This window comes from Tenrec ecaudatus, chromosome 14 (assembly GCF_050624435.1).
Source record: "Tenrec ecaudatus isolate mTenEca1 chromosome 14, mTenEca1.hap1, whole genome shotgun sequence".
In the NCBI taxonomy this organism is placed as follows: Eukaryota; Metazoa; Chordata; class Mammalia; order Afrosoricida; family Tenrecidae; genus Tenrec; species Tenrec ecaudatus.
Window position 1 is genome coordinate 72,014,509 of NC_134543.1, and position 7,681 is coordinate 72,022,189.

Genomic DNA, 7,681 nt, shown 5'->3' on the forward strand with positions numbered 1-7,681 from the left:
GTCCCATGTCTCCCTTCACCCCCTTACCTATTGTTCATCCCTCAGGGAGGGGGATATATGTCGATCATGGTAATTGGTTCCCCCTCTCCCTCCCTCCTCCCCTGACCCTCTCGGTATCGCCACTCTCATTATTGGTCCGGAGACTGGAACTCTTTACGCAAGCAGGAAGCCTGTCTACTACTGGGTGGGTTTGAACTGCTGACCTGGAGGTCTGTAACCCACTATGCCACCAGGACTCATACACAGTAATGACCAGCTGTTATTCGTCAGATTTTATAGACAAAAGTCATCCACCCAGTTCCTCCTCCTTCATTCTAGTTCCACTCGAGTATCCTGGAGTCTGCTTCAGGGATTATAAGCAGTAGAGAGATCAATGGGGGAGACACTGGGCCTGGGTTGAAATCAGGCCTGTAGCCAATGCATTCCAGATTCTGTACTTCCACAAAGCAAGGGGCGGGGGTAGGGTCAGGCAGATGGTGTTGCAAGGTAGATGCAGATTTAGTGTTACCTGGGTGGAAAGGCAAACTCTCAGCAGCGGGGCCCAAAGTGTCATGAAGCCTGTTCAAAGCCCTAGTTCTGATTCGAACTCCAGCAACAATGGTCACTAATTGTTCTGATTTTCAGTTTCCTTGGTTGTAAAAATGGGGTCCACCTTATTTTACCTGGTTATTGTAAAAAATCAAATCTTTGGCCATTGTAATCACTCAAAGAGGTTCATTGCCTTCACCCCCAGACTGCCTTAGATTTCCTTGCTGGCCTCAGAGCTGGGAGTGGAAATGATTGGGCCTCTGCTAATTGACAGCAACCTCTGCGAGCGCATGTTTGAGTGTCCAGAAGGAGGGATACGGACATTCCGGGGCCTGAGAGGAGTGAGGGTGGAGGGGAGCCTTCATGTCTGGATGGCCCTCCAAGCACAGTGCTCGTGGCAGCCCAGCATTGATCACAGGCGAGCAACAGCATGCGGTGGCCACAGGGGCTCCCACAGCCGTGGGACGTGTACAGGGGTGGAGGGCTTAGGCTAAGAACACATTACCGGATCCTCAGAGAATGCATTTTTCATTGGTCATTCACTTCATTTTTCATTTGCTATTTTTCATTACGGTATTAAACTGTGTGATAAATGAAAGGCAGAGAAACTTGACAGGTGATTTGATTTCTACCCTTGTCAGATTATTTGGCTTCGTTTTCTTATGAAAATAGAAGGCAAGCCCTGTGACATTGTTCTTGTGGATTTGTTTTTCAGCACGCATTTCCCGCCACTGCCATATCTGATCTATCTAGTTACCTATGATTCAGTTACTGATCCGTATCCCTTAGGAGCCTGGGTACATATTGACACAGTTTCCTATTTGCTACAGTGGGTGCCATCTAAGGACAATTCCACATGAACTCCCGATTCTTTTTCTGCCTCGCTTCTCCACACCCTGCATTATTAAAGACGCTTCCATGACCACGTGCCCACAAAGGGAAGTCTGTCCATCCTTCTGCTTCTAATACGGCAGCAGCTTTTGCCTCCCTCTTGGTAACAGAGAAAGCATAAATACAATATTGAGCATATTCTGCCATTCCCAGGGCTAGCACCACAGCGCCTTATGCCAACACTCCCCAAACTCGACTGAAACTTACTGTGTGTGCTTCTAGGGATGGGGAAAGAGAGGCCTCTGCTCTCTGCAGATGCTCCTGACTTTCTAGGCACCCCACCACCCAGGAAGCCCAAGCTGCAGGGAGGAAAGGAAGGGAACAAAAAGAAAGACAAAGATGTCCAACGTGTTGCCCTCTTCTGCAGGAAAGGGAAGGGTCACAAATAGATCATGTGCTCGTCTGTCGCACTTCAGCTTTCAGCAAACCTGATGTGATACGGCAGAAACAGTCCCTAGTCGCAGCTGCTTCCCCGAGCCAACAAGCAAATAAAAATGAGCCATTCTTCTGGTTCGGACGGCTTTCAAGAAACCGGAGGAGCTGCCGTAGACCCTGAAGCTTCAGAGCAGAGTTGAGCCACCTGCTTTAAAAAGGCACCCACAAGTTCAAGTGTGGACGTGCACTTCCTCTCTTCCTTCGACCCAAAGCTGCTAAGGAATCTGTGCGGCTTCTAGAAAACCCTTTCTTTCTAAATTCCCCATTAAGCAGCATTCAGCAATTCATGCTCCAAGTGCCAGGTCTTAGCGTTGGTGCACATCAAGCCCCCCTCCCCCTCGTGCTAATGTGAACAGTTACTCTGCTCTTGACCCATTAAAACTTTGTTTGCCATTATGCTTGCTGGCAGCTAGTCATGTGGAAAGGTGTTGAGGAAATGAGCCAGTGTGCTCCCAGGTGATATGAACACTTTATCAAGCTGATCCCTGCCATGTTATGTAAACCATCCCAGGTAGCATTCATTTTAAACAAAGAGATAAACAGATCTAATTTGCTTCAGGGCATCATGCTTTATGCATGAACTACTTTTTAGTTTTATATTGGAGGGTTTGTCCTTGCCCACAACGCATTGCAGTGGGGTGGAGAAGCATATGAATGTCTTCTACTTTCCACGATGGGAAACAAGAATCGACTCTCCCTGACTGCTTACCTGTTGAAGTTCGTTTTTAACAATGGGCTCCTATTGAACTAAAATTCTATCAACGGTTTTCATGAGAACAAGTCACACACAAATCAAAGGAAGTAATCTGCAGAGAAAAAATTGCACGCATGTAAGCGTAATTTGATGTGTACCCACACACTGTATATCCAAATACAATGTATACTTGGATTGGCTATCTGATTTGTTGCTTCAGTTTGTTACTATCAACCTCTCCCATTCCCCCCGCCCCCCGCTAAAAAATCCACTAGGTTTTATTGAACACTGATAATAGCAAGGTAATGGCCCCAAATATGGGGTTTTACTTAGTGCTTTTTCTCTATGGCTTTCTTTCATCTTCACATAATCCTTTGAAGTGGGTATTATTATATCAATATTACAGATAAAGACTGAGGCTTAGGAAGTTAAATAACATGTTCAAGGTTACATAGTCTAAGACTCGGCATCAGGTCGGTATGTCTGGTTTTAGAGTCTCTACCCTTGATATAGAGAGGTGACGGAGAATCTAGGCTGGTGGGTGGTGGTGTGGGGCATCAGAGTTGGACTTAAATCCTACTCCATTCCTCCGGGTATGTGACCGTGGGTTAAATTATTTAACCTTCCTGAGTTTATTTATGTGTACTCACTTGTAAAATGGGGCTGATTATAGTTCCTAGTGCAAAGGACTTGGTAAGGATGACATGAAGTAATACGCACACAATGCTCAACACATAGGGAGTGCTCATAGACTATCAGGGCACAGTGGGTTAAGCTTTGTGCTACAAACCTCAAGTGCAGAGGTTCAAATCCACCAGCAGCTTCACAGGAGAAACGTGAGGCTGTGTGCTTCCATAAAGATTTACAGTCTCAGAAATCCTGAGAAACTGTTGTCCTCAGTCTTACTGGGTCATTGTGAGACAGAATCGACTCAATGGCCGTTCAATTGATATTGGTTTATTGGCAGCTATTGTTGTTATCAACTGCCTCTATTCAGATTTGTGGATTTTTAACCACCGTAATTCCCCATCTTAGAAAGTAAGCCAGGTGATCTGGCAGAATTAAGAAGCACTCTTGCTGTCATAAGGATGTTCATTAAAACATGCATCTTTTGATGTAGAATTGGTAACAATTTAGGTTAAGTGGCATAAATGCTTCTCTAGTATATTCTGGTCTCCCTGTCTATCCATTTAATGTGATTTTCAAAGGAAATAAATGGATTCAAAAAGGAGTATACATTTCATGACTATTGCATTAAACTGAAAATCCTAATTGAGTAATGAAGTATGATTTTATATATATATATAGTTATAGTTATACAATCTGACTTACATTTGCCAAGTTACGTGGAAATGTTTGGATTTCTGCTTCACACCTGAAATATCCAATTTTCAGCAGAAGAAGCAGGGTCCATGTAGGTGCAGCCTGGCTTCTCTTGCCTCGAATTTCAAGAGCTGCCAACATGCACCCACCGTCAGCCGACCCTTCAGAGAGCTCCTCCCACGTCTTTCCTCTGCTACTGAAGGTTAGATGAACTCGCCACCTCCCTACCTCGCTCATGTTACATACACGCACATCTAGGACAGGGGTTGAGAAGTGACATGTTATTTTTAAAGGTTATGAATCCCTATGGAACATGAGCTAATCCATTGAGCAACAAGCTTCTTCTGGCTTGTGTTCAGGAGAACCACATTGATAAGGAAGAACCAACCAAGTCTCTGGATTCAGCCAATCCACTTTCCCCTCACACGGATACACTTCTGTTTCTTCATTCCCCCATGTGACAAGTAAGAGTCATTAACCTCACAAAGTGCTGCTATTTCTGATATATTTATAGAATAATTTGGTAGGATTATTTGCATCTGCACTGAAATTAGTTTTGAGTTCTTTCCAATTGGATAGACCCGTCCAAAACTCTGAAAATGAGTGAAAATGATAGGCGTACATTCCAAATTCAACAGAGAGCCACTATCCCACCGACTGCATTTTTTGGCTAAATCCCCTTATTCCTTACGTAGCCACAATTCTGCCCAAGGGGTAGGGGTAACTCCTGCTATTGGGTGTGGAGAAAGATGACCGGTACCGGTGGCATATTTGAAGAGGATGGCAAAGAATAGAGAAAATCTTGTCCAGAGAACTGCTTTTAAAGGGACCTGAAAATACTCCTTTTAAAGCACTCTTCCAGAACATTCTCTTGAGTTTATTTATCTTCTGCAAATGTCAAAAAAACATCCTCTCTATGACGGAACAATTTGATAATGGTTTGATAATCTATTGATTAACTAGTTCTTCCTATGCAACACAGGAATTTGGCCAGGCTTTGGCTATATTTCCCCCCATGTCTCACACTAAATTATAAGACCTTTTAGAGCTTCTTTTTAAAAAATCATTTCATTGGGGGCTTGTATAACTCATCACAATCCATACATCCATCCATTGTATCAAGCACATTTGTACATTTGTTGCCATCATCATTCTCAAAACATTTTCTTACTATTTGAGCCCTTGGTATCAGCTCCTCATTTTTTTGCCTCCCTCCTTCCCTCCCTCCTTCATAAACCCTTGATAATTTATAAGTTATTACTTTTCCATGTCTTGCACTGTCCGCTGCCTCCCTTTACCCCCTTATCTGTTGTGTATCCCCCTGGGAGGGGTTATAGGTAGGTCATTGTGATGATCGGTTCTCCCTTTTTCCCCCCACCTTCTCCTTCCCCTCCTGGTATGGCTACTCTCAATATTGGTCCTGAGGAGTTTATCTGTCCTGTATTCCCTGTGTTTCCAGCCCTTATCTGTACCCATGTACATCTAGAGCTCTTTCTTCGTAATCTTTCTATCCTTCATAACATTTGGTAAATATCTTGGCACACAGACTTTGGGTTGAATAAAAAATAAATTAATGACCTACTCAAACATTGTCCCTGAGGGCTGAGACTGACTCAGCATGGCGACTCTAGGTGCTTTACAAATACTTGTTACGTGAGTGAGGGTAGAGGCACAGGTGTGTCAGGAGCTGACCGCAATACCCTGTTGGTGGAATCATGAGAGAAAGTGTCTAAAGGAGCCCTGGTGACACAGTGGGATACAGGTGGGCAGCTAACCTCAAGGCCAGCAGTTGGAACCCACCAGCCACCCCTCCAGAGAAAGGTGAGGCTAGCTGCTTCTGGCAGTAAAGACAGACGGCCTTGGAAACCTACACGGTCCATCTGCTCTGTCCTACAGTCGTGCCATGAGTCAACATGAATAGCTCTGAGGTGTTGAGCTTGTAAGGGTGTTTACATACGACCTGAAAACTGGAACTATTGTTATAATTTCCCTGTTCTCTCACGCATGGCATTGAATTTATTTTGACTCCTTGCCACGCTGTAGGTGCCCGATGCATATCCCACTACGCCACCAGGGCTCCTTCTGTTGTTAGGTGCCATGGGGTCGGTCTGACCCGCCATGCCCCTAGGCATGGCATAAGGAAACACTGCCCCGTCCTGTACCCTCTCTTCGGTTGTTCCTTGGGCATGGCCCATCGTTGCAGCCAAGGTGTCAATTCTGCTAGGAAAGGTCAGATAGACCTTGTTTCACTAACATGTATCCTTCCTTTAAAGATCCTGGACACAATCACCGGTCATAGCAAGGGTGAGTTATTAAGCAACTAAAATATTCTCCCTGCTATAGGGTAAGATTCTCAGTCTTTACCTTCATTAGTGATCAAACTCAAAACCAAAGAACCAATAAAGTCCAGTCGCCCAGAACTTCTTCCTGTAGACAAGGCTGAATTACAACTTTTTAATTTCGGCAAGTAAAGGATGATTACAGCAGGACTCTAGGGCAGGAATGTGTTAATAAAATCATCCTCTCTGCCTTTTCATTTAAAAATAATCCCTTGAGCTGATTAAATGAAATATCACTTGTTTAATAACTGACAGAACATTATTTTTAAGCACACATGGTTTGCATATCTCCTCTTCCCATTTCTAATTCCAGGCTCAGGAGGGCGGAGGCGCTGACATCACGTGGGGCGCCGAGCTGCGCCCTCCGATGCAGTTTGCCCTGTCATCGTGGCATCTATAATTTAGTGTGAAGCAGCGAGGCAGACAGAGCATTATCATTAGAAACCATTCTGAACAGGGATATAAAACACAGTCGCAATAACACTTGTCAGAGAGGTGACTCCAGTCAGAACTCATATCCATGAGTTTCAAGATAAATGCTGACACGGCAGCCATCCTACAAAGACGATTATGGCTTAAACAAAAACAAAACAAAACAAAATCTCACAACTACGAGCCGAACCCCCAAACAAAGCAAACCCATGAACCTTCCCCCGAGTGACCAAGTTAGTGTGGGGTTTGCATCTGGGGTGGCATAAACTTTCCATGATTTACAGGAGGCATATCCCTGCTCCACTTGGAGAAGGTATTTTATGGTGCTGCCGAGGAAGGATCCAATAGCATTTGGGGTTTAATGATGTTAAGCTATTTGGAATTCTTTCCCCCCCGTTATGTGGAATACACGAGCTATGCCCCTAAAACAGGTCATTAGCTGTGTCGTTATGGGTTCCTCGCCTCACCCACAGGACCGCTCGCCTGGTGCTTGCATTTCCCCTGTCTAGTACAGTTAAAGAAGTCTCCTTGACTTGGTACAAGGCTATGATTTAATAACCCCGTTCTGCTGACTTCACGAGCACAGAAACCTTTGAGGAAAACTCCAAATCTGAATTCCAGTTCTAATTACCGGTGCTCAGGAAAGGGTCTCATCGCGGATGCTCTACGCGGGCCCATTTCACACGGAGTGCAATTTGTGGCCAGAGGTCACGGCTGGGCTGCCTGGGTCTCCTCCCTGCAAATGCCATTGCTTGCCTGGGCCCTTTCTGTCTACAGGCGGGGGCTGGGCGAGTGGGTACAGATCTTTGTTCCCCAGCTCCCAGGACTCGCACGGGAGTGCACTTTCAGATGGGGGCAAGAGAAACAGCGGGGGGGGGGGGGGGATCCAAACTTACAGTTCAGCAGGGCTGTTTGCATGACAAAAGGATTCACTGTGAGGAGACACACACAAACGCCCGTGTTGTGTGTCACTTTTATTAGATGATGTGATTTCCATCTGTGACATTTATTTTTAAATACATCACTGATGATTTCAGCT